This window comes from Amblyomma mixtum, chromosome 6 (assembly GCF_055824585.1).
Source record: "Amblyomma mixtum isolate Tamu chromosome 6, ASM5582458v1, whole genome shotgun sequence".
In the NCBI taxonomy this organism is placed as follows: Eukaryota; Metazoa; Arthropoda; class Arachnida; order Ixodida; family Ixodidae; genus Amblyomma; species Amblyomma mixtum.
The window spans coordinates 47490982-47518332 of record NC_143017.1 but is presented as its reverse complement, the minus strand read 5'-3'; the positions used below and the strand labels follow the sequence as shown (position 1 = coordinate 47518332).

Below are 27351 nucleotides of genomic sequence, written 5' to 3'. Positions count from 1 at the left end.
TCGTCGTATATTGAATTTCATGTTGACCAGATGTCGCGAAAACTTCTACGAAGTTTTTTTTTTTTTTTGAAGAACACGTAATTACTTCGTTATTGTTCTGGTAACTTTATGGACGAGCCAGATAGCAGAACTAAATTGGAAATTTCGTTTCTCAGCGCGTGCGGTTCTCAAATTGTTCCCGAATGGAATAATTTGTAGCGCTTCACGTCACAAAAGACGTTCTACTAGGATTGCAGCTTACTTTCAATGCTAGGGTTTTGTACAGCGAATTATGAATAATTTGCTAATGTGAGCGCGTAATTTATTTATTTATTTATTCAAAATACCCCCAAAGGCCCTCATTTGAGGGTATTACATGGGGGGGGGAGTAAGTACAAAGCATTGTTATAAGGTTAAAAATATTGCACTAAAATAAAATAGAAATCACAAAATATTAATCATAAATAGGCATTCACAGAAAGGGTCGCAAGAATGCACATAAGAGCAAAATTTGAGCATAAATAACAGCACCGCTAGAAAAAGAAAAAGACGACACTGGAAAAGGTGCGCTGAAGTACAAAACAAAAATTATAAAATAAAAAGAAGACAAGGCAGAAGAAAAGAACGCTCAAAAAAATACCTTTTTAGTTGTTGAAACATGAGTGCATAAGATGTTGGAATTTATTTAGATCAGATTCTGTGGCAATTTCTGATGGCAAAGGGTTCCATTCGGTTATTGTGCGTGGTAAAAAAGAATAGGCATAATGGAATGACTGGCAGTTAATGCGTTTAACTTTGTAAGGATGATCGCGACGTGGAAAGATAACTGGCGGTGGCTGAAAGAATTCATCATGAAGGGAAGGATGGTGATAAAGCTTGTGGAAGAGTGATAGACGGGAAATTTTTTGGAAATTGGGTAAGTCATTAATATAGATGAGGAAAAGTAAAGGTCCCAGTACACTGCCTTGTGGAACTCCAGACGTAACATTAGCGTAACATGAGTTAGAGTTGTTAACTGATGTGAACTGAATTCTAGATGAGAGAAAATCTGCTATCCATGCAATAATATTAGGGTGAATGTTCAGTTGGGAAAGTTTAAGCCACAACCTTTGGTGTGGAACGCGATCAAATGCTTTAGAAAAATCTAAAAATATTGCGTCAACTTGAAAACCAGCGCCAATCAGTGCATGAATATCGTTAATAAAACCGGCAAGTTGTGTGTCGCATGAGTAGCCCTTGCGAAAACCGTGCTGATGATCGAAGATAATGTTATTATCTTCAAGGTAGTTGATGACCTGAGTATGTATAATATGCTCGAGTAATTTACAAACTGTACTTGTTAAGAAGATTGGACGATAGTTAAGCGGAGAAGCACGATCACCTGATTTGAAAATGGGTATTATCTTAGCTATGCGCCAGTCGTTAGGAATGGTGCCAGTTGATAGCGACTGGGAAAATAATGCGGTTAACATGGAACAAATGGTATGTGATGTATTCCTTAAAATTTTATTATTGAAGCCCATATGATGAGCGCTAGAAGATGTTTTGAGATTGTTTAGTAAAGATAAAACAGCAGGCTCACTGATGACTATCTCGTCCATAGTTAGTCCCACTAATGCGCTTAATGTAGGCGAGGAAGTAATGTCTTCATCTGTGAACACAGTTACAAACGCATCGTTAAGAAGTTGAGCGCACTCTGAATCAGGGATGGGAACACCAACAGAATCTGTAAGAGTGATGTCAGGTCGAATTGCTGGGTTTACCACACGCCAAAAACGGCGAATATTATTTTTCAGCATGGACGACAAGTCATGAGAAAAAAAGTTGCGCCGAGTAGATTTTAATAGTGCCTTATAATCCTTTTCACATGCTCTGTATTTGTCATGTCAACTCACAAGGCCATTCAGTTTTGGCTGTCTGTATAGTTTTTTCTTTTTGTTGTTCAGCCGCCGAAGACGGTTGGTAAACCAAGGAGAACTGCTATCACAGGTAATGGTTAACATGGGAATGAACTGGTCTATGAGATCATTGAGGGCAGTTTTAAAAAAGATCCAGTTCTGCTCTATAGAGCGAGAGCAGAAATCATGCAAATATTTATCAGAAAACATTAATAATTCTGCATTAATTGCATCAAAATTTGCTTTGCCGTAACATCTTATTTTCTTTTTAGTAGTTATCTTTTTACTAGCGCGAAATTTAATGTACCCAGTGATAACATCGTGGTCAGAGATGCGTTCCTCATGAGTTATGCCTGAAAATATATCAGGTTTGTTTGTGAGAACTAAGTCAAGTACATTGGAAGAGGCTTTAGTTGATCGTATTGGTTGGTTAATGAGTTGTGTTAATGAAAAATCAAGGCAAGTGCTGAGAAAAGAATGTGCTTCTGCATCTGTGTCCACTACGGAAAGTGTTGACCAATTAATTCTTGGAAAATTAAAATCTCCAAATATTATAACAGTGGAATTGGGAAAACGCGCATACATTTCACTGAGCACCCGATGATATTCATCTGAAAACGCACCAGACATGTCGGGAGGACGGTAGAAAACGCCGATGATGACACGAAATGCACAATCATTCAAAGAAACCCAAACACATTCAAGGAAAGAATCGATAACGATAGGTGTGGCAATGAAATCTTCCTTTATCGCGATGAGAACACCGCCCCCCCTTCGCAATTGTCTATCGCAGCGAAAAAATTTGAAATTGCATGCACTGCTAAAGATGTCGACATCATGAATAGTGTCGTTCAGCCACGTCTCAGTTAGTACCACTAAAGAAGCTTGACATGAATCGATGAAAGATGATAGTGCAATACCGTTAGCTACAACACTTCTAATGTTGGTGTACAAAAACAGCCATTCGTTATCATTACCACAATGTAATTTGGCAGGTGAGGTGGTCGATGAACTCAGGTTAACGGAAACGGAGGGAGGACGTCATTCGCCATCCTCGCGCCCTGATACAAGAATGGCTCGACTTTCGTTGGTGTTCCACATGTAAAGATCATCGTTAACGAAGAGCTTGTTGAAAACGAGTCGCACTTTATCCCCATCTTTCTTAATAGATTTTGAAAACTGGAGAAGCTTCCGTCGCTTTTCGCGAACGGCTTCGGAGTAATTGCGCGAGATGCTTAAATTAGTGTTTTTTAACTTATAGCCGCGGCTCATGACAGTGTCAACTTCCCTTTCATTAAAAAATTTGGCTATGATAGGCCGCTTTTTCTCGGAAGAAAAGCGGCCCACGCGATGTGCTCTAGAAACAGATTCAACAGTAAGCCCCAGTTTTTCTTTACAAAAGTCATTTACGAGACGTTCAGACTCCTCCCTAGTTTCTGACTTCTCTGGATCATCTATACCGTAAAATAGAACTTTGGATAGCCTAGAGCGATTTTCAATGTCGTCAATTTTTTCCTGTACAATTGCGAGACCCTTGTCACTGTTCACCACGAGCTCAGCGGATGGTGCGGTTGCAAATTTCTGCTCTAGGTCGTGAACTCGCTTTGTTAGTTTTTCTAAGTCAATTTTTAAGTCTGCGTGAATCTGAAGCACTTTGTTGACAGAGTCTTGAAGGACTGCATTGCTAGCTTCAAGGCGTAAGATGGAACCAGCCACAAGGTCCAGCTTTTCCTCTTGAGCCTTAGTCATGGGTCCCGGGTTTAGCTCGACATCGCCTCCCAAAACTAGCAGACACCATAAATAGGATACACCAGCGCGGAAACTTTTCAAAACATGAGGTGGCCACGACACCGCTAAAAGACAGACGTCATCGTCACGGTAAGCATAAGCGTCATAGTAACCAACCTGTAGATACATCAGTGGTGAGCGTGGGATCGCAGTGGCGGTGCCGTGGCCCAGAGGGGCGTCGAAAGGCGCGCACTTTTGTACCGCCCGATCAGCAGAGTCCCACGTTGCCAGACGGAATCGACCACTGCGTCCAGAAGTGGCGGAGCATCCAGAATAGGTGACGCAGGCAAAAAGCATGTTGATAGGCCGCAGTCGGTTGACGTACACGCGCCGAGCTGGGAGCTTGTATCGTTGAGGCATTCCGTCTTGTGTATCGTCCATGGCCGGCCCAGGAAAATCAGCAGCAGCACCTGTAGATACATCAGTGGTGAGCGTGGGATCGCAGTGGCGGTGCCGTGGCCCGCCACTGCGATATTGAATATTGCAGCCGGGACTTATACGCAACCCGGCTGCAATATTGAATATTGCAGCCGGGTTGCGTATAAGTACAAGGTATAGACGGTTTCTACATTCTTTGAAGCAGAACGAGGCAGGAATGAATTTTGGAAAGAAACGGAGGTGACCTCACGTGAAAAAATACGCACCCGGTTTTCATCGATTTTGTGCTTCCGGAAGGAAAAGGTGCAGATAAGTATATAAGACCACCATCATAGTAGGATTTGCACATCGCCTATCGGAAAGCAACGATCTGCGTCGATCACCACGTTTCCATAGCGATCGATTGATAAAGCGCGACGCACGATATATATATATATATATATATATATATATATATATATTGTAACGTACTTGTTGACGAAGGGGGGCTTTAATAACAAGTGCGAAGACAGACAAGGCCACGCAAGCTGGGGCAGCAAGGGCGACAGATTCCACACGGCGCGAGCCCTTCTTCGTCGTCGTCAGCAGCTATGCGCCACCTGGCAATGCTAGGTGGCATTATTCCCCCCCTTATGAAAAAAGAGCGCTGTCGACGTAACAAAAAAAAAAAACAAAAAACGAGCAAAGTTCCGCAAGTGAACCGTTCCAAGACATCAACACGTCTGCGTCACCGAGTATAGTACGGTTTAAGCCGTACAACGTGCACAATGTCAGAGCCGGGCTGTCGGCGTCGGGGTTGCGCAACACCGTCCGGAACCACTTCATAGTTTACGTCACTCACACGCCGGATCACTCTGTAAGGGCCAAAATAGCGGCAGAGCAGTTTCTCGCACAAGCCTTGGCGACGGACAGGAGTCCATACCCAGACTTGGTCACCGGGTTTGTAGTCAACCTGTCGGTGGCGAAGGTTGTAACGGCGCGCGTCGGTGCTCTGCTGTTGCCCGATGTGCACGCGGGCCAGCTGACGGGCTTCTTCAGCACATTGGGCAAATTGTTGGGCGTCTGGGTCGAGTTGGTCATCCTCTGGGCACGGGAGCATGGCATCAAGCATGCTCTGAACTTCACGTCCGTACACAAGGCGGAACGGTGTAAAGCGCGTAGTTTCCTGCAGGGCGGTGTTATAGGCGAAGGTGACATACGGCAGGACCTCATCCCAAGTTTTGTGCTGGACATCTACGTACATGGACAACATGTCCGAAAGGGTCCTGTTCAATCTTTCGGTCAAGCCATTGCTCTGCGGATGGTAGGCTGTGGTCTTGCGGTGCGTTGTGCAGCTCAGCCGAAAGATGTGGTCGATTAGCTGCGCTGTAAACGCCGTCCCCCTGTCTGTAATGACGTGCGATGGGGCGCCGTGTCGCAAGACGATGTTGTGCATGAAAAACTCCGCGACTTCGGAAGCTGTGCCACGAGGGATCGCCTTGGTCTCGGCGTAGCGAGTCAAATAGTCGGTAGCAACTATGATCCACTTATTGCCGGCCTGCGACAAAGGGAAAGGGCCGAGGAGGTCCATACCGATCTGGTCGAACGGAGCGCGAGGGGCTGTAACGGGCTTGAGAAAACCCGCCGGCTTAAGTGGTGGCGTTTTCCGGCGCTGGCATTCTCGGCAGCTTTTAACGTAGCGTTTGACATCATCAGAAAGTCCAGGCCAGTAGTACATGTTCCGCACTCTGGCGAGCGTACGGGAAAAACCCAAGTGGCCAGATGTGGGCTCATCGTGGCAGGCGAAAAGAACGTCACCTCGGAGATCGGCTGGAATGACCAGAAGGTAAGGTGTATCGTTGCCTCTCGAGTTCTTCTTGTACAAGAGGCCTTGCCGCAAACAGAAGGAGCCAAGACGTCGAGAGAAGTGGCGAGGTATAGCCGTATCGCTACCTTCAAGGCCGTCAATGAGAGGGCGAAGTTCCGAGTCCGCCCTCTGCCCGGTCAGTAGGTCGGAGGCGGTGAGCGTACCAAGGAATCCGCTGTCGTCATCGGGCGCTGCGTCGCCAGGATCAACTGGTGCACGCGACAGTGTGTCGGCATCTTCGTGTCTGCGGCCGGACTTGTAGACAATAGTGATGTCAAATTCCTGGAGCCGTAAGCTCCAGCGTGCCAGGCGTCCAGATGGGTCTCGCAAATTTGCCAGCCAGCATAGGCAGTGGTGATCGGTTACGACTTTGAATGGGCGGCCGTATGGATAAGGGCGAAACTTCATGGTGGCCCACACGACCGCAAGACATTCTTTTTCAGACGTGGAGTAATTGCTCTCGGCGCGGGAGAGAGTACGGCTAGCATAGGCGATAACCCTCTCAAGGCCCTCTTGGTGTTGAACAAGGACAGCTCCAAGACCGATGTTACTGGCGTCGGTGTGAACCTCGGTATCGGCATCTTCGTCGAAGTGCGCAAGAACGGGAGATGTTTGAAGGCGCTGGCGGAGCGTAGAGAAAGCGGTCTGTTGCTCAGAGGTCCAGACAAAGGAGGTGGTATTCCTGGTGAGACGCGTCAACGGCTCGGCAATCGTGGAAAAGTCCGCAATAAAGCGCCGATAGTACGCACAGAGACCCAGGAAGCGCTGGACAGCTTTCTTGTCGGTTGGAACGGGAACGCGCGCGACGGCGGCAGTCTTTTCGGGGTCCGGCCGCACTCCCTCAGCGCTCACAACGTGACCCAGAAATTTGAGCTCTTCGTAACCGAAATGACACTTCTGGGGCTTCAGGGTAAGGTCAGCCGAGCGGAGAGCGTCGAGGACAGCCCGCAGGCGCTGGAGATGTTGATCAAACGTTTCCGAAAAAACGACGACGTCGTCCAAGTAGACAAGACAGCTTTGCCATTTGAGGCCTGTGAGGACGGTGTCCATCATCCTTTGAAACGTAGCCGGGGCGGAGCACAAACCGAAAGGAAGCACTTTGAATTCATAGAGGCCATCTGGAGTCACAAAAGCGGTTTTTTCGCGGTCCCGTTCATCTACTTCAATTTGCCAATAGCCGCTCTTCAAGTCAATAGATGAGAAGTACTTAGCGCGCTGTAATCTATCCAGCGAATCGTCAATGCGCGGCAACGGGTAGACGTCCTTTTTGGTCACACTGTTCAGTTTGCGATAGTCGACACAAAACCGGAGAGTGCCGTCCTTCTTCCTAACGAGGACGACAGGCGAAGACCACGGGCTTTGGGAAGGTTGAACAACGCCATCATCAAGCATTTCCTGAACCTGGGTTTGAATAACTGCCCGTTCTTTAGCAGAAACACGGTAAGGCTGCTGTCGTATAGGGCGAGCGTCGTCATAGGTGATGATGCGGTGCTGCGTGATGGGTGTTTGACGAACCTTCGAGGAAGAAGCGAAGCACGGCTTGTATTCCTTCAGCAGAAGCTCCAAAGCCAGTCGTTGTTCCCGAGGCAGGTGGCAGTTTATGTCGACGTTTTCAAGGGAGGGCTCGTCAGTGCCGGCTGCCGCGGAAGCAAAACAAACAGGAGTATCGATAAAAGGTTCGGCAGAAGCAATAGCGGTTCCTGCAAAAAGATGTCGGTATTCATTAGAAAAATTTGTGACCAGCACCGCAGATCGGCCACTACGAAGCGTTAGTAGACTGCGAGCGGCACAGATGCCTTGAGTAAGCAGGAGTGAACAGTTAGCCTCGGCGACTGCTTCTGCGTCATGCAAGTCGTTGCAGGCGACTTCAACCAAAACACTGCTCCGTGGCGGCAACGTGACACTGTCAGCAGAAACACGAAGGGCGGCACTGCGGTGGCAAGAGTCGGCGAGGTGGGTGGCTTGACTGGTCGAAAAGCTGATGATTCGGTGGCGGAGGTCGATCACAGCACCATACTCCCGCAGAAAGTCAATGCCGATAATGAGATCGCGGGAGCAATTGCACAGAACTACACAACTGATGACGAACGTAGATCCATGAATCTGAACGCGAGCCGTGCAAATGCCCTTTGGGGTAACGAGATGACCACCGGCTGTACGAAGATGCACCACAGAACATGGAGTAAGCACTTTTTTCAGAAGAGTCGCCAATTTATCACTGATAATTGAATAGTCGGCCCCGGTGTCCACTAATGCACTGACTCTGTGACCGTCGAGAAGAACAGGTATGTCCAAAGAAACGGGGCTGTCTAGGTCGGATGACGGTGCCATCTGTTCACGGTCGGAACGTAGCGGCGGCGACGGGAGGTCTTCAGCGCAGCGACTCCCAGCGACCTCGCCCCCGAAGGTCGCCGGTCTCAGTTTTCCCGACGAGGGCTGGGCGAGCGACCCTGTGGTGCTCGCGAGGAGCTGTGGGGGTTCGGGGAAGAGCGCCTCGGAGACGATGAGCGCGGCTGATGCGGCGTGCGGGCTGAAATTCGCTGTTCCGCTAGGAAATCTTCAATGGCAGGGGGCCGATGGCCAAACCGGGGTCTGGGTGAATCGGCTCGAAAGCCCTGCAGACCGAGACGTCGATAAGAGCAGTTACGGTAGAGATGTCCTGGTTCTCCGCAGTGAAAGCAGAGTGGCCGGTTATCAGGTGTGCGCCAGACATCGGCCTTCCGCAAGGGCGCTCGGCGATCGTCGAAATACTGCACTGGTGGCACTGAGGACCGCGGCTCAGGAGGCGTTACCGGAAACGGTGGTGGCGAAACCGCAGCCGGGCGCCTCGCAATTTCAGCATAGGTGGGGCGGTGGCATTCTCCTGGTAGAGGAGGTGTTTCGACAGCAGGAGCCCTGAACGCCTGTTGCACTTCCTCGCGAACAAGAGCAGAAATGGAACCTAGCGCTGGCTGCGAAGGGCTGCAAAATTTCAGGACCTCTTCACGCACGATGGTGCGAATAAGTTCACGCAGATCGTCAGGGTGGCTCCCGGAGGTAGCAAACGATGCGGTGACAGCAGCAGCATGCACGGGCCGGTCGTAGGTCGCAGAACGTTGTTGCAGCACCTTTTCCATCGTTGTGGCCTCTGTAAGGAATGCAGCAACGGTCGATGGTGGGCTGCGCACGAGGCCTGCGAAAAGCTGCTCTTTGACGCCACGCATCAAATGCCGGAGTTTCTTGTCTTCCGGCATGGCCGGGTCAGCTCTTCTGAAAAGGCGCGTCATGTCCTCGACGTACATCTGGACACTTTCGTTCGGCAGCTGGATGCGAGATTGTAGTGCACGCTCAGCTCGTTCACGACGATCAGCGCTTGTGTAGGCCTCCAGCAGCCGACGACGGAACTCATGCCACGAGATTAAAACGTCCTCTCGGTTCTCAAACCAGGTGCGAGCACCATCCTCGGGGCTGAAGTAAACGTTCCGGAGTTTGGCTGCGTGGTCCCATTGGTTAAACGCAGCTACGCGCTCAAAATGAAGGAGCCAGTCCTCCACATCCTCAAGAAGTTCCCCACGGAACGTCTTGGGAATCCGCGGAGTCTGCAGGGTGTAGTGAGATGGCGCGGCAGCGGCAGTTTGCAGAGGAGAAGGAGCGGCTGTCTCCATGGCGCCGCTCTCTACTAGTCCTACCTCCGAAGGCAGTCCCTGGATCCTCCGACTGAAGCGGTGTACCGGGGTGTCGAGTGGTACAGGGCTGGCGCGACGGCTGCCTGGAGGGGTCTCTTGCATGGGCTCACGGGTACCCAGCACCTCCACCAAACTGTAACGTACTTGTTGACGAAGGGGGGCTTTAATAACAAGTGCGAAGACAGACAAGGCCACGCAAGCTGGGGCAGCAAGGGCGACAGATTCCACACGGCGCGAGCCCTTCTTCGTCGTCGTCAGCAGCTATGCGCCACCTGGCAATGCTAGGTGGCAATATATATATATATATATATATATATATATATATATATATATATATATATATATATATATATATATATATATATATATATATATATATATATATGCCTTAGTGTTGGAAATATATGAACATGAAGACTGGATATAACTATTCCCTGTCGCACATAAGGGGCGACACTTTATAAACAGCTTGCTTGGAAGCGTTGAAAATTTCTTTCCGAATGTTGTGCGGATATACGCGCACACGTTGAAAGGAGTGCGTCCTTCACTGGGGACCGTCGGCGTTGGACTGCACCTGATCGCCACTTCCCTGTAGCTTTCAAGTGGCCCTGGGCTAAGACGTCCGTATGGTTCCCATGACCAGTGGTTACCTTAAGACGAACACAAACAACAATTGCGTGCTGCCCAGTGTCGATGCTCAGTTTCTCGATATTAGTTTCGTGTAGTCCGTGCCAGAAGTAAGCACCTAATCTTCCGAAAGAATGAGCCAAGCGCCCTTAGCGTGCTCTTCACTGCTGGGCTAGTGGACGTTCGGACGTAAAGCCGTGCAGGTTGTGACACTAATTCGGAATTAGTCGACAAGGTTGTGTGGTCGCATATTGAGCTGGAGGGGGGTGAGGGGGAAAATGAGTAAAACTCGACTTAAATTCTGACCACGAGCGTGTAGCATCAATAATATGTCATCATGACATACAGCGAGTCAAGTAAATAATTACACTGAGAATAAAACTGGGTTAATTCGTTGAGAATCGAATCCATGACCGCTGGCTTCCGGGCCAGACACTCGACCCCTAGACCACTGAGGAAGGTTTGTTCTATTTGGTTTTAAGGGATAACTGGTAGGTTCATTTTCTGGTGTATCACGTTGAGTATTACGCCAACTGATGCGTTGCGTCACCTCCGGTAGCGGCCCCTAGAGCAGGGGGGGCCGAGTCAAAGAGCGGACTGCGGGCGCTCGGAGACCGGGCGATTGTAGCCGAAGCAAATGCAGGCCGACGAATGAAGAAAACACGGATCTTTCACATAACGACCACAGAGAAAAAGGAAGTTTCGCCAACTTCTACATTTAGCGCGGTTGGATTAGTGAGTGGTGGGCTTTTTTCATAGCCCAGAGTATCATTCAAAAGCCTAAGCCCATTGGTGAGGGTGGCGGCGAATCCGACATGGACACATTCTTGCAAGATGGGTACCGATCAAATATCGGAGCATTGGAGCAGGGAGAGTATCTGGCCCAAGCAAATCATTGAAAAGGTTCAGGACAAATCCCAAGTGCGCTTGTAATTACTGTAGCGCAACAATGCTGGTGCAGGTGGCTCCCTATCGTTGAAAACATACACCCCCCGTCAAAAGCATACGGCCCGAGGAGTTTGCATGCCTCGCTATGCTGCATGCTTCGCTATGCATCCTCAGCGACCGCAATCTCTCTTAAGAGGAATGGCACCGTGTCCTCAGTCCTCCTAAGCTTTGGACCGCTAGATGTGCTAGGGAACCTCGCTAAACATGCTTAGAAGCAAGCCCCTTAGGCTGTATACTTTTGACAGGGACTGTACATGGTCCGTGCGACGCCGCGGGCGTGAACTCAAACCGACGGTGGGCTGCTCACTGTGGGGCCGCGGCTCCGAACGAAAACGGGCAATTGCTTGAAGCCCCGTCCTTTTTTTCCGTCGAACGGGCGTTAGTCGTGCCATCCAACGTCATTCGCACTTTTTAGGTGTCGTCCGTGAAAGATATCCTTATACAGTGAAGCGTGTTAAAATCCCGCAGGTTCTTTGCGAGCATAGAACCGTTCTTGAGTCTGCGGCTGGTCAGGCAGCGCGCCGCCAGTTGTAGTCGTCTTAATTTCATGACTGCTGCCTAGATGCTCAGAAGTTGACGGATAACACAACTGATGTACGCTGATGAGTGCGCATTTAGAAAAAAAAGAACTTATTAGTAAAAAAGATTAAGAAATCCCCTTTAAGGTTTAACGTCATACCATTATGCGCAGCCTGAGCGTACCTCTACTTTTTTTTTTGCGTTTCTGCTCCTGGTTCCTCCTATCATCTCGATATTGATACAGCGTACAGATGGCTGATAAGCACTCAGGAATTCACTCAAAGCCATCAAAACGCAACTCTATTGAACTCTCCTTGATGCCTTAGGAAGCATAAGAGGGTTCTCACACAGCTTCCACCCTCGCCGTTCGATGACGTGCTACGTCACATCAGCGGTAACTCAGGACGTGCTACGTCCGCCGCTTAAGAACGTGGGTGGCGCTGGTGAACACTCACAAGGTTAAGTTATTTGTAAACATAAATACCCCCGAAAGCAGAAGGATTGACAGCCGTTGCCGTAGCTCAGCGGTAGAGCACCGGACGCGTAATTCGGAGGTCGTGGGTTCGGATCCCACCGGCGGCATGTGGTTGTTTTTTCTTCTGCTTTTCTAATCAATTAGTTTTAAGCGATAACATATTCAGTAATTAAATTGATCAACACCACAATATAAATAAATAAATAAAAAATCTGTGCACCTTGGTTTCTGTGGCTGTTGGCTTCTCTCATATTTATGACGAGCCCCTCATTTCCCTTTCCTCGTCTGCTTAATTGCTTAACGACGGCCTCGGTTCTGGCAGCCTTGATGCCTTAGGAAGCATAAGAGGGTTCTCACACAGCTTCCACCCTCGCCGTTCGATGACGTGCTACGTCACATCAGCGGTAACTCAGGACGTGCTACGTCCGCCGCTTAGGAACGTGGGTGGCGCTGGTGAACACTCCCAAGGTTAGGTTATTTGTAAACATAAATACTCCCGAAAGCAGAAGGATTGACAGCCGTCGCCGTAGCTCAGCGGTAGAGCACCGGACGCGTAATTCGGAGGTCGTGGGTTCGGATCCCACCGGCGGCATGTGGTTGTTTTTTCATCTGCTTTTCTAATCAATTAGTTTTAAGCGATAACATATTCAGTAATTAAATTGATCAACACCACAATATAAATAAATAAATGAAAAATCCCCTGTGCCCCTTGGTTTCTGTGGCTGTTGGCTTCTCTCTCCTGCATGTAGGGAAGGCATGACTTGGAGTGCAGATTTCAAAGTAGGTCGCAATAGTTCTCTTGACAGTCTTTGAGTGGGCTGAATCAAAAGGTAAAACCTTTCTTGCCTCCAGAGTGGTAATACCAGCAAATACATTCTTCTGCAAGTATTTTTTGAGGTCTAAAAATTAGGCTGTTATGCTCGGCCAACTCTTACGTGATAAAGAGGCCTTTGCTATGACCTCGGAACAGTCCTAAATGTCTCCAACCCCTTGCCCCGACCACCTGCATTCCCTGTGTTAGTAGCGTTATTTGGTCGTCAAATAGTGAAACCAAAATGTTAGTAATTGCTTCAAGAAAAAATGTTGCATAAAACTTGAGAATGGAGAAACACTTTATCCAGTGCAAATGCCCTTGCGTTGTAAAAACCTTCGGTTGTCAAACTGGAGAACAGTGGCCTTAATATAAAACGCTAAAAACAACATAAAATAATCGATACTCAGGCCATCTGCGTTGTTAAAGGCAGCAGCGCCTTTCACTTCGATGCATTTTTTAACAGCAATAAACAGGTAGCTATGTGGCACTGAATTAAATAGAGGCTGAACGTCCACAGAATAAGCATATCGAATCTGCTGCTACCCGTTCAAGATGCTGGCAACATCCTCAGAATCATTATTATCAAAAGGGTCGGAAATTTCTACGTTATTTAACTGATGCGCTACTACCACGTGCCTTTCTCGCTGAAATAGTCCTGAACGGTGCGTCGAGTTTATTGGTTTTCACAGCGAAGACCTTAAGCAAATAATCCCGCAACGCGTTTTTAAGTGTTATTGATGACAATATCAACTAACGTAGCAGCCGAGCAGGATTTACCAGCTGCCATAGCAATCGGGATAAAAAAACTATAACTGTTTAGCACTGATAGAATTTCCTGAAGCGTAGATAACTGATTATATGAACCTTTAGGTCAAGCGAATGAAACAAAATGGAACGAAATTTTAAAGGGAAGGTCGCTTTCTTATTCCAGAATTGACAATGCATTCACAAAATCCTAGCAGGCTGCTGGAACAAGACAACTGTTTCTGTACGCACACTTGCTTTTCCAAGCATTTCCTTTGCTAGATTTCCTAGAAGCCAAGAGAACCAGAATCGTGAGACCACGCCGAGAGTAGCACAATGTGTGTGCCTTCGTTTCAGGAGCAGGGCCGCGAACGGACACTCGTTTGCCTCCTCGCCAGAACCTGTAATTTTGTGAGAGAGAGAGTTTGCCAGATTTTGGAGTTTCCCAGAAATGAGTATGCAGTATTCCGTAAAATTATGATTAGCTGAATTACTTGCTGACTATTTATGGGTTCTGCACGCGCAAATGCATGAGACAGGACAATAGAACAGTTTCACTCTAACTGTGTTTCCTTTTCTTACTTCAACAGTGACCGAAAGGACGCTGCGTCCCAGTTATGGCCGCTTCTGGCCATTGTGGAGGGAAAATGATCAATATACATGCTCATATCACAGCTCTGTAGCCACCATGAAACATTCCACAATTGTGGAGACATATTTATAGTTCGCCACATGATTTGTTTTTGGAGTTAGAGAACTTATACGCAAATCTTTAAGCCTGAATCAATTTTTTAACACGAAATGTCAGTGTTGGCAGACCCAGCTTGTGGGAGCTCAAACTTCAAAGGAAGACTGCGAAAATTCTGTCGTCCGAGAAGACTTCCCTCCTTCCTGACATAATTTTCGTACTTCAGAAATGACGGTATTATCACAGCATTCTTTTTCAGACAGAAACGGTGTAATGCACCTGAACCTGCATATTATATTCTTATTTCGATACTCGATATTTCTCGTGTCATATGCAGTCGGATGCTTCACGTGTGTATTAGATTGAACGAAAAATTCCACATGCCAGCATCGGCTAATTCCTGACTGAAGTGGAAAAACTGGTGAAAAAAAAGACGCGCCTAGAACGCTTACCCTGTTATCGTTAAAATAATACATAATCGCTAATCTCTGGCTTAGCCGATTGTGAACTTTCTGTTCGTACTCCAAAAAAAAAAGAAGAAAAATGATTCAGATGGGATTGCTTTAATTACCTAGACTCCGGTATGCGATCCACGGTACGGGCCATTTTTTTATTTCCTGGCTCAACAGAGCGAGTAGCCTTTTGAAGTTTGACTGAACTGTCAGACACTGGAATCTCTCGAAAACAACTGATAGCATCTTCTGCAGACATAGAGTTAGTACGTTGCAAAATACTTTTCATTAGGCCAGTCTGAAGTTTTATATTATATTCCTATTTCAATACGCGATATTTCCCGTGTCGTATACAATCGGATCCTTCACATGTTTATTAAATTGAAGAACAAATTACCCTTCTGTGCAGCAAGGCTATGCAGCACGATGTCAAAACGATTTCCAACAGATTAGACCTCTTTGATAAAGATACCAAAGGGGAACCGTTGCAGACAGCTGTCGGTTTTAGAGCTTTTTCATGAGCTTTTTTTTAAGCCACCTTTCATTAGAAGCACACAACTAAAATTCAGCTCTTTACGCTAGCCAACCGCGCTATAAAAAGGGTCACAGCCTACAGGCTCAAATACATTCCTGCGTTTCAAAGACACACCCAAGTGCTACCAAACACCTCGCACGTAAGTGCGGGGACTGAAAATGGTGAACTTCAGTCCCCACTTTCGAGTTCGCTTCTTTGCCATTTTTAAAAAGCATCGAATACCTATTTGCGCGGCACGCATTATTTCTTCAAAATTCCTTGGCTAGAAGCGCGTGTAAGCCCAAGGCGGAAGCGGTGAAATTGCTGGGTGTGTAGAGTAATCAGGTGAACGATTTCTAGTGCGGCAAAGTATATTAAGGCTTACGAAAAAGAAAGCAGGCTGTGTTGCGTTTCAGTTCGTTCTGCTCCGTGGCTCTTTATTCCTAAGTGTGAAACCAAAAGCGGGCATCAATTTATTAAGATCCAGTATCCGCTCTTTCTAGTTTACTACATGTGAAACGCGCAATGTTTCGGTCATTTCATGGGGTTCGTGCTGAAACGGAGTGATGAGCCATCAGTTAGGTAGCCACAGACTTTGCGACGCCGTGAGAATTAAGTCCATGTCTCGCTGAGCGAGCTATGTTGAGGTTGGACTCACAATGTTGAAAATGCAAAAGCCAAGGCAGCAGACTTAGAGGGGTGCAGTTTCTTATATTCCACACTGTCATGCTATTTTTTCGTAGTGATCAATAAAACGATGTCGGCAGCTGAACCACCACACCTCATTAAAGGAAGACCAATGATAATTCTTATCACTTCGGAATATCTGCGGGAACAGCTGCAAGAAGAGTAACGGAATTCGGTTGGCGGCTTAGCATGGTTTGCACGATTTTGTATTATAAAGAGAAATATTTACTTTGCGCAGTGATTGGTTATGTTTCTTTCAAAAACGCGATAACGGACATCATTGTATGGTTACAGTGTCTATTAAATTGGGATTATAGTGTATGTCACAGTCTCTAATAAATTGTAAATATCACATGATTTTTCACTTTTCAGGCCAGGAAAATGATGCACGCATATTTCTTTGTTGTCCTTGCTACGGTCGTTCTCGTCTCTGCAGGTAAGCAACTTTCGGCACGGCAACAGTAAGCCCTTTAACTCTTTCGCTACCGCGGAAAAATGCACGATTTGGAGCGTATTGAAAGAAAATTTTTTTTCTCAAGAACTAATACACCCAGCACATATTGCAATGCATGAAATTGTAGCTTATTAGTTACACTTCTGAATGAAACAAACACCAGAGTTGTGTGTGCAAAAGTAAATGAACATTTATTTGTGAAATTTGCTAAAAACACAAAAAAGTAAATAGCAAAAACAGAAATTACCGGCTGCACTAAGCCCGAACTTGATTAGAGGAAAACTGGAATATACAAACTGTTGCACATGTTTATAGCTGTCATTATTCACAGTTTCAGCTATGAGAAAAATTTACTGCACTTTCCATGGCTTGTCAAGTCAGGGGTCATGACTGTGGTGCCACTGTGAAGAGCAGTCAGAGGTGAAGATGTGAAGTAGAGGTAGACTGACAAGTGCTTCACATAAGGTTTTATCTTTGTTCCTCCCTTGTTCTCTGATAGCCGAGCTTGTAGTTTCTTCTTTTTTTCATTCTTTTCGGTTGGTGTTGAATGGATTCTATGAGAGGATTGGGGGCGTGGACTTCTTTTCCCTCATCATACCCGAAGATTTCTTGAATGAGCTGCTCCCTGAAAGCCAGCTGATAAAATTTGGCATTTTAGGCACGCTCTAAAACATCAGGATCGATGAAATAAGTTTTATCGATGTGGTTCAAAAGCCAGGACACTTTTCAAGTGTTGCCAATAGAAGCTGCCGCCACTGAATCATCCGGGTCCGTTACGTGCAAAAAAACAAAAACAAAAAAAGCGAAAAACCAATTTTGAGAAAAGATTTTTGATGGCAGAGAGCCAGAATAGATTATTCTGGTATTTCAGTAGAGATACAGTCGTGGCAGGTCAACAATTCCAATGTATATGATGATTCCAATAACATCAGAATCTCCAACAGATGCACGTCTTCCCATGAGCCGTCACGCCGAATTTGCTGAAAATCTTCATCCATGCATACTTATTAGTGTTTCCGCACACGATCTTCATCATTTCCGCCGTGACGAGCATCAAAAAAAAGTCGAGAACTCGAGCGAATCTCCGAGCGCCGCTCCGCAGCGATGTGCCGATATGGACACCTAGCTGTCGTCTTGGTTGAAAAACGCGACGCGACCTTGAGCATTTGGCAAACTGTCTTCGCCATACGTTGTCAAGACCCTGAAGCACAAAAATAAACCACTGTCATCAATTACAAACCGTAAGCACCGCAGAAAACACACAGCGAACGAAAACAGAACTTACATGCAAGTACGCGCTGACGTTCCAGGCTCCCGAGGCGAAGTCTTGCTGCCGAAACCGAAATCCAACGTTTGTACATTGTTGCCCGACTAATAACCGCTGCTTTCGTCGCAAAAAACGAAACTGAAATTGGCCGACGTGCTCGGTGTCAGCTTTCGCTTCCGAGGAGCGCGCGGCGACGCGGACGCCATTTTCTCCGGCTGACGGTGCTGCGGCCGTTCAAAGTTTTATTTTTCACGGCGCCCCCTCATGTCAAAACACTGAAACCAAGGCTGCAATCGAAAGAGCAGTTGTTGAGCTCGCTAACTAGATGGCGGAGCACGTCCACAACGCTCCAAAATTAGCTTTTTTGCGCGGGCGATTTGAATCGATCATATGCGAACGATCGCCTATGGCGCGGTAGCGAAAAAGTTAAACAGCACACTACAGATGATTGAGCAATATTTAGCTCTACTTTACTCTTTTCTCTTATACCTCAGCAGGTGTGTTATGCATCTTACTCAGTTGATTATTGATGACTTTCACCCCTGGGGCCTGTTCTGGGGAGGGAGACTACTTCTGTGCTTCCTTAATAGCAAAGCCCTCTCGGTTGTGCAATGGAGCTGTGGAAGGGTCTATATAGGCAGGTTTGGTTTGGTTTATCGGGTTTAACGGCTCAAAGCAACACAGGCTATGAGAGACACTGTAGTGAAGGGCTCCGGAAATTTCGACCACCAGGGATTGTTTAACGTGCACTTACATCGCACAGTAGATGGGCCGGTAGAATTTCGCCTCCATTGAAATTCGGCCGCCACAGCCGGGATCGAACTTGCGTCTTCCTGTCCAGCAGCCGGGCACCAAAACCACTGAGCCACCGCGTCGGCTCTACATAGGAGTAAAACGCTAGTACTGAAAATTTGTGTGAAGAAAGCATGCATCCTCCAGTTTTGGAAGGAAATGGCAGTCTACGGTACGCAGTAAGCTACCGCAAGTGGTTAGGTAGTACACTTATCTAAATCAAATAGCAGCAGCTGACCATGGTTGTAAGTAGGGAATGTCTGCTTGAACGAGGATGTGTTAAGGTGCAATTCACCGGACTCTAAATTCTTGAATAACCCGATAGCAATGCTCCTAAACAGTGAAAACTAAAATACCTTTTTGCTTGTACTCATCAATGAGGCTGAGACATGAAGCTCTAGGAAAAGGTGAAGGTGAAGGACAAAGATCAAAGAAAACTAATATGCGTAAAGTTGGTATAAAAGTACTATTGGACGTTCTAAGGCTGCAATCTTCATTAAAGACTCATCGTATTCAAGCAACAATCAGGGTTCTAAGAGAGTCAAGCACCAACACAACTTCAACATAGCTTCAAGCACGAACACAACCTGAGTCCCCCCATAGTGTGAAATGCTCGACGATGCGGTGGATAATTAAAACTTAAACCATAAAGTATGAATATCTTGATTTGGAAGTTGAATACTTTGAATAATATTTGAAATTTTGTTGCTGCAGTAAAACGGCGCTTATAAGTGAATAGTCAGTAATGTTATAAACATGAAAAAGAGGAACTTAAAAACCGCCAAATCTCTTAGAACTTCCCCCCTCCCCCCCCCCCACCCCCCGTCTGATGTTTTCAATTACAAAGGATAAGTTAGGAATTGGGCACCATGTACAACCGTTTAAGGGTTTTACGAAAGAAACCAAGCGTCGTCTTTGTTTCTTAGCCGTGTAGCGGAGCACTTACGGCACTCATTAAGCTCTAAATGTGAGGAAGTAACAAAGAACCCTTTCACCACCTATGGTGTTGCATGGTTTGGCTTGATATGGTATGTTAATGTATGTGATGGTATGGCATGTCATGGTTCGGTATGGTATGGTGTTATAAGACATGGCGTGGTATGGTATGTTATGATACAATAAGGCAAATTGCAGTATGTTATTAAGGCGGAAGCCTTTAATGCCTCATCGTTGTAAGCAGGAGCTGTCGACAGAAAATGTCACGCTTTTCAGTTGGTCGAAACAGTCATCACGTCACAGTGCGCGAATTTCAAACGGCGCCAATTGTACTTTGGCTACTAACCATGCAACCAATTAAAGGGATCGTACAGTGATGCTCCAAGTAAGTTTGAATGAGTTTAGTTAATTGCTTACTTAACTAATTCGTCCAATTAACCTTTCTGGTCAGACCAGATAAATAAATAAAACCGAGTAAGAAATTGGCCGAGCTTGGGAATCGAACCGCGGTCTCCGGAGTGCGAGTCGAGCACGCTACCACTCCGCCATGCCAGCTCGATGGTTTGGAATGAACAAAGGTGCGTCTAGTGAATACGGTGTCTTCGTTCACTCCCATCTTCCTCCCTTCCCGTTACGGCGAGGTTTAGGTGTCCACCGAGATATGAGAGACAGATAATTTCCTTTCCTCAAAAACCAATTTACCACGAGCAAGGCGTATTTGTCCGCGTTCCAGATTGGTCCAAATTGTCGTGACGTCACCACGCGCGAATTTTGACGGGTGTCCACCGAAATATGTGAGACAGTTACTGCGCAACTTCCTTTGCTCAAATACAATTTTCATTTTCTTCACTACTGCCCCTCTTTCTTCTTTCACTCACACTTCCTCCCTTCCTGCACCATGCGGCTCAGGTGTCCACCGAGACGACATAGAATTACAGCCCCATTTCCTTTCCTTAAAAAGCGTTGCGTTCAAAGGGCAACGCATCACGCCGAACGGGTGGTGGCATTCCGTGGACTCCCTGGCAGCGCTACAACACGCTGTCGCGTTCCACTCCTAAAGGCGAAGCTTAAGCGTCATTAATTGGCAGTTAATTAATGCACCAACAAAATGTGAAGTGAACAATCGCGTAGCAGAATGCAGCACTCAGGCTTTCGCCTTTCACCACTTTAGCCGCTAAAGTTCCTCGTAATTTTTTTATGGTATGTTGTGGCAGGGTATGGTATGTGGTGTTTATTCCCCATATGGCCCATGGCCATCGAGAGACACTTTAGTAGAGGGCTCCACAATATTTTCGACGACCTGCGGTTTTTCTCTTTCTTTTATTCTGAATTGATCAAGTGCCTTGATTTGTTTATCGCTTGTTCATTATCCGGTGCTGTCTAGACGCTGCCTTATATATGGGGCTTCTGACTCGTCAAGATGCCAAGTGGCAGCTTTCTTCCGTAGCCCCTCCATCTGTAGCACCTGATCGAAAATAAAGATTTGATTTGATATTTGGGGTGCACTTCCATCGCTGATAATACATTAATGCGCTTAATATATTCTAAAAGCCTTTGGTAAAATCTTGAGAACAAACAGCGCTTACAGACAAAGGACCAGAACAAGAAGGACACACAACTGCGCTGACTAACAACTTTTCCTTTGTCCTTTGTCTGTAAGCGCTGTTTGTTCTCAAGATGTTCCCCAACCAACTCGCCCAGCAACACACCTTGCTTTGGTAAAAGTTTGGCCTCAGGGAGCATACTCTAGCTTGCTATGCGACACTGCAACTCGCTCCAAACGCTCCAAATGCTCCAACTCGCGAAAAAAAGTTTGTCACTCTTCGTAAAATGCTGTGGCGCTGGGTCCCAAGATGAGCCTACTGTTGGTACACTGGCATGACTTCTATCTGTATGCAGGAGGCGAGCGATCTGCGACTGGTTACGGTAAGTAACGCATGCACATGAATTCCCTTTGCAATTTTATGAAAGACATCATTCGTATTTCTAGCAGGTCAAAATTATCGTCGTCCCAACATAACAACCCTGTTACTGGGGTCACCAGTATTTCAGAAATTCAGCAGGTCACCCAGAGGTGCATGCTCACGTAAAACATTACTTCTGTATAAGAGCACTTATGTAAAAGTTTGTGTGCTAGCAGTAAGCGAACCATTTTATATATTCTCCCGAAAAGCACGCCAAAGAAAAACGCAAGCTCTTAAGAGTTTACTCCGTAACCAATTTTAGGAATGCCTTTGGGACCACTGTCCACCGTGTGTATACTCAGGGCAAACCTGCGTCCCTGATATGAATGATACATTCCGGCGAACCTCTGCCATGCTTGAACAATGAATGGGTGCCGGCGTTATTGCGTGCCGATTGTTTAGAACACTGAATTTCTCTACAATGTGATTAAGGGGCGCTTCAGCAACCTGTGCGCTTAGAATTACTAAGGAACCGGTATGCAAAGCATTAGTCCACATCGAGCTACCTTTATTATGTTGATATTGCGCTCCAGGTTGCCTAACCTGTACAACGAGAGATCGACAGCATGCTGGAAATATCATCTGCTGTTAATTATATCAGGAAATGGCCGCAGGTGCTTCGCTTGCAAACATTCGCTAAAGTAAGGTTACTTTGGCGTAAATATTTCGTGGATTTTTATTGCATATTTCTCAGCAGCCCACGCTACAAACACTTAGTCTTTAGAAATAGCATTTGTTACAATTCGCAAAATGCGTTGACGCTGTGTCTCGGGGTGTGTCCAGTGTTGGCACTTTGCCATCACTAATATCGAAGTTATCTCCACGCAGGAGGTGAGCGATCTGCAACAGGCTACGGTAAGTAATACATGCTTAAAAGAATGATTCCCTTAGCAATCTTATCGAAGAGAATATTCGTTTTTCTGTAAGGGCAGAATTATCACGGCACCAGTATAACCCCACTATCATTGAGGTGGTACGTATTTTTCAAGTTGAGCAGGATGCCCAGAGGTGGCTCTTATGCAATTAAAAAAATGTCATTAATAATAATAATAGTATTAAAACACCTATGATTTCTAGCGAATCTACAATCAAAGTGTAACTGCAGATCTAGCGGCAAACACCTTAGTTTTGTCGTGTTCCAGGATGTCTAACAAGTAAAACGAGGGTTTGAGAAACTGCAAAAGATATCCTTTGCTGTTAATATAGTATCACTAATTGGTTACTGATGTTTCTGTTACAAAGATGCGCTAAAGTAAGGATTGTTAGATGTATGTAATTATTGCAATAATAGTAAATATTTCACACCAGTACACCACCCAAACCATGGATGCCATCAAAAAGGAATTGTTAATCTTTGTAAAAAGCAATGCTTCGTTCAAAGCTCTGTGTGCTCTTCGCACATTGGCTTGACTGATGTCACTGCTATCTCACCGCACGAGACGAGTGACCTGGAACCATTTACGGAAAATTATCTTGCTATAAACAAAGGTTCTCTTGGCAATTTTATAAAGGGGATAATTCGTCGTGCTCGCAAGTAAAAAATATCCAGGTACCAGTACCACCACCCAATTACTGAGGTGACCCGGATTTCTAAAATTAGACAGGATGACGTGAGGTGCCTTCCCTGCAATGACGGAGTGCGCCAGGACATCCCTGTTAAGAAAACTACAGTAATCTAAAAATCTTACTGCCGCAAATAAGCATACATTTTCTGAGATTTTTCCTGAAAGGACACAAAAGAGGAACGCTTGCGGTGAATTGTTAACTCCGTAAGCTCTTATAGGAATGCATAAGGGTCTTCTGTCCACGCTCGCTGTGTACAAAGCAGGGCAAACCTGCGCCGGTGTCACTCATGACGCGATTCCGCTGTAGCCACAGCCATGCCTGATCAATTTTTTGGCAGAGGTGTTAGCATGTGCCGCTTGTTTAGATTGCTGAATTTCTTAACGATGTGATTAAGGGACGCCTCATCAACTTGCTTACAGAGAGTGACTAACTAACCTTTGATAAAACTATCAGTCAAGATGCAGCTCCCCACACTTTTTTTTTTGTTTTTGTGCTCCAGGGCCTCTAACATGTACAATGGGTTTGCCAGTCAGCTGCAGATATAGATTGGTTTATTAGTGCCAGGCACTCGTGCCTGATTATTGAGTTGCAAAAATCCGCTTAAGAAACACTCCTTTGGCATAATTATTTCCTGCATTATTAGTAAACATTTCACGATGGCACACGAGACAAACGCTCCAACCCGTGAAAAAAATTTTGTCACTCTTCGTCAAATGCCATGGCGCTGGGCCCCGAATTGTGTCTACTGTTTTTAAACTGGCTTGAATTCCGTCTCCATGCAGGAGGGGAGCGATCTGCGACCGGTTACGGTAAGCTTGCGCAATGCTTTCCTTTGCAGTTTTGTGAAAGAGTTCATTCGTATTTCTAGCAGGTCTAACTTATCGTCGTATGAGCAAAACAACCCTGTCACTGGGGTCGTCTGTATTTTGAAAATTCAGGAGGTCGCCCAGGGGTGCATACTTATGTAAAACTTTACTTATGCATACGCGCACTCATGTAAAACTTTAAATGCGATTAGTAAGCAAACCATTTTTTATACCCTCCCGAAAAGTACACCAAAGAAAAACGCAAGCTCTTAAGAGTTAACTCCGTAACTAATTTTAGGAATGGCAATGGGAGAACAGTACACGCTGTGTATACTCAGGGCAAACCTGCGTTCCTTATATGAACGATACAATCCGGCGGAACTTCAGCAAAGCTCGAACTATCTGTTTGTGGCGGCGTTGTTGCGTGTCGCTTGGTTAGAACGCTGAATTTCTATAGAATGTGAATAAAGCCCGGCTCAGCAACATGTACGCTTATAATTGCGAAGGAACCTGTATGCAAAGCATTAGTTCAGATCCAGCTACCCTCATTATGCTGATATTGCGCTGGATGTTGTCAAACTTGTACAACGAGAGATCAGAAATTAGTGGAGATATCATTTGCTGTTAAATCTATGAAGAACCGGCCGCGGGTGCTTCTGTTTGAAAGATTCGGTAAGGCTACCACGGTGTAAATATTTCGTCGATTATTAGCGCATATTTCTCAGCAGCACAAGCAAAAAACACTTGGATTCATGAACATGGATTTGTTACAATTAGCAAAATGCCTTGACGCTGAGTCTCGAGGTGTGTGCTGTGTTGGCAATGTGGCGTCACTAATGTCAAACTTATCACCACGCAGGAGGCGAGCGATCTGCAACCGGCTACGGTAAGTAGTACATGCTTACAAGAATGATTCCCTTAGCAATTTTATGAAAGAGAATAGTCGTTTTTCTGTCAGGGCAGAATTATCACGGCACCAATGTAACCACGCTATTACTGAGGTGATACGTATTTGGAGAGTTGAGCAGGATGCACAGAGGTGCCTTTTCTCCAATTAAAATAATAACATAATTAATAATAATAATAATTATAGTAAAACACCTACAATTTCTGCCGAATCTACAATAACAGCGTAACTGCAGATCTAGCTGCCCACACCTTAGTTTCGCCGTCCTCCAAGTTGTCTAACCCGTACAACGAGGGCGTGACAAACTGCAAAAGATATCCTTTCTTTTAATAGTATCACTAACCGCTGACTGATGTTTCACTTGAAAAGATGCGCCAAAATAAGGTATATAATCCTTGCATTGATAGTAAATATTTCACACTAGTACACGAGGAAATCAATTGATGTCATGAAGTTGTTACTCTTTGTAAAAAGCCATGGCGCTCTGTTCCAAGCTCTGTCTGCTGTTCGCATATTGTCGTGACTGTCAGTGCTCTCTCATCGGACGAGACGAGTGACGTGCGACCGGTTACGGAAAATATGCTTGCTATAAACAAAGAGTCCATTAGCAATTTTATGAAAGGGGTAATTCATCATTCTCTTAGGTCAAAAATATCGAGGTACGAGTACAACCGCCCAATTACTGATGTGACTCGCATTTCTAAAAGTAGACAGGATGCCGAGAGGTCCCTTCACTGCAATGACGGAGAACGCCAGGAAGTCCCTCTTAAGAAAACTACAGTAATCTAAAAATCGTACTGCCGCAAATAAGCAAACATTTTCTGAGATTCTTCCTGAAAGGACACAAAAGAGAACCGCTTGCTGGGAAGTGTTAACATCGTAAGCTCTTTTAGAAATGCATATGGGGCCTTCTGTCCACGCTCGCTGTGTACACCCAGGGAAAACCTTCGCCGCTGTCACTCATGACGCGATTCCGCTGTAGCCACAGCCATGCCTGATCAATATTTTGGCAGAGTTGTTAGCCTGTGCCCCTTGTTTAGATTGCTGAATTTCTTTACGATGTGAATATCCGACGACTCATCAACTCGCACACCCAGAATTTCTAGCAAACCTTTGTTAAACCATAAGTCGAGATGCAGCTCCCGACATTTTGTTTTTGTTATTGTGATCCAGGGCCTCTAACATGTACAATGCGTGTTCGCCAGTCAGGTGTAGATATAGATTGGTTTTAGTGTCAGGCACTCCTGCCTGATGATTTAGTTCCAAAAATCCGCTTAAGAAACACTCCCTTGGCATAATTATTTCAGGCATTATTAGTAAATATTTCACGACGGTACACGAGACAAACGCTCCAACTCGCGAAAAAAATTTTCACTCTTCGTAAAATGCCATGGCGCAAGGCCCCGAATTGTGTCTACTGTTTTTAAACTGGCTTGAATTCCGTCTCCATGCAGGAGGGGAGCGATCTGCGACCGGTTACGGCACGCTTGCACAATGCTTTCCTTTGCAATTTTGTGAAAGAGATCATTCGTATTTCTAGCAGGTTTAAATTATCGTCGTATGACCAGAACAACCCTGTCGCTGGGGTCGCCTGTATTTCAAAAATTCAGGAGGTCGTCCAGGGGTGCATACTTCTGTAAAACTTTACTTATGCATACGCGCACACATGTAAAACTTTAAATGCGATCAGTAAGCAAACCATTTTTTATACCCTCCCGAAAAGTACACCAAAGAAAAACGCAAGCTCTTAAGAGTTAACTCCGTAACTAATTTTAGGAATGGCAATGGGAGAACGGTACATGCTGTGTATACTCAGGGCAAACCTGCGTTCCTGATATGAACGATACAATACGGCGGAACTTCAGCAATGCTCGAACTATCTGTTTGTGGCGGCGTTGTTGCGTGTCGCTTGGTTAGAACGCTGAATTTCTATAGAATGTGATTGAAGCGCGGCTCAGCAACTTGTACGTTTAGAATTGCTAAGGAACCTGTATGAAAAGCATTATTTTAGATCCAGCTACCCTCATTATGCAGATATTGCGCTCCAGGTTGTCGAACTTGTACAACGAGAGATGAGAAATTAGTGGAGATATCATTTGCTGTTAATGCTATGAATAACCGGTCGCGGGTGCTTCTGTTTCAAAGATTCGGTAAGGCTACCACGGTGTAAATATTTCGGTTTGGTTTGGTTTGGTTTATTGGGGTTTAACGTCCCAAAGCGACTGAGGCTATGAGAGACGCCGTAGTGATGGGCTCCGGAAATTTCGACCACCTGGGGTTCTTCAACGTGCACTGACACCGCACAGCACACGGGCCTCTGGAATTTCGCCTTCATCGAAATTCAGCCTCCGCGGCCGGGATCGAACCCGCGTCTTTCAGGTCAGCAGCCGAGCGCCGTAACCACTGAGCCACCGCGGCTCGTAAATATTTCGTCGATTATTAGCGCATATTTGTCAGCAGCACAAGCGAGAAACACTTAGATTCATGAAAAAGGATTGCTGCAATTTGCAAAATGCCTTGACGCTGAATCTCGAGGTGTGTGATGTATTGGTATTTTGGCGTCCCTAATGTCAAATTTATCTCCATGCAGGAGGCGAGCGATCTGCAACCGGCTACGGTAAGTAATACATGCTTACA

General features: G+C 45.9%; 1 pseudogene; it reads right to left on the bottom strand.

The window, feature by feature from the left end:
* Nucleotides 1-2727: 2727 nt before the first annotated feature.
* LOC149339003 (uncharacterized) overlaps nucleotides 2728-27351 on the bottom strand; it is an 80584-nt pseudogene continuing 55960 nt past the window's right edge.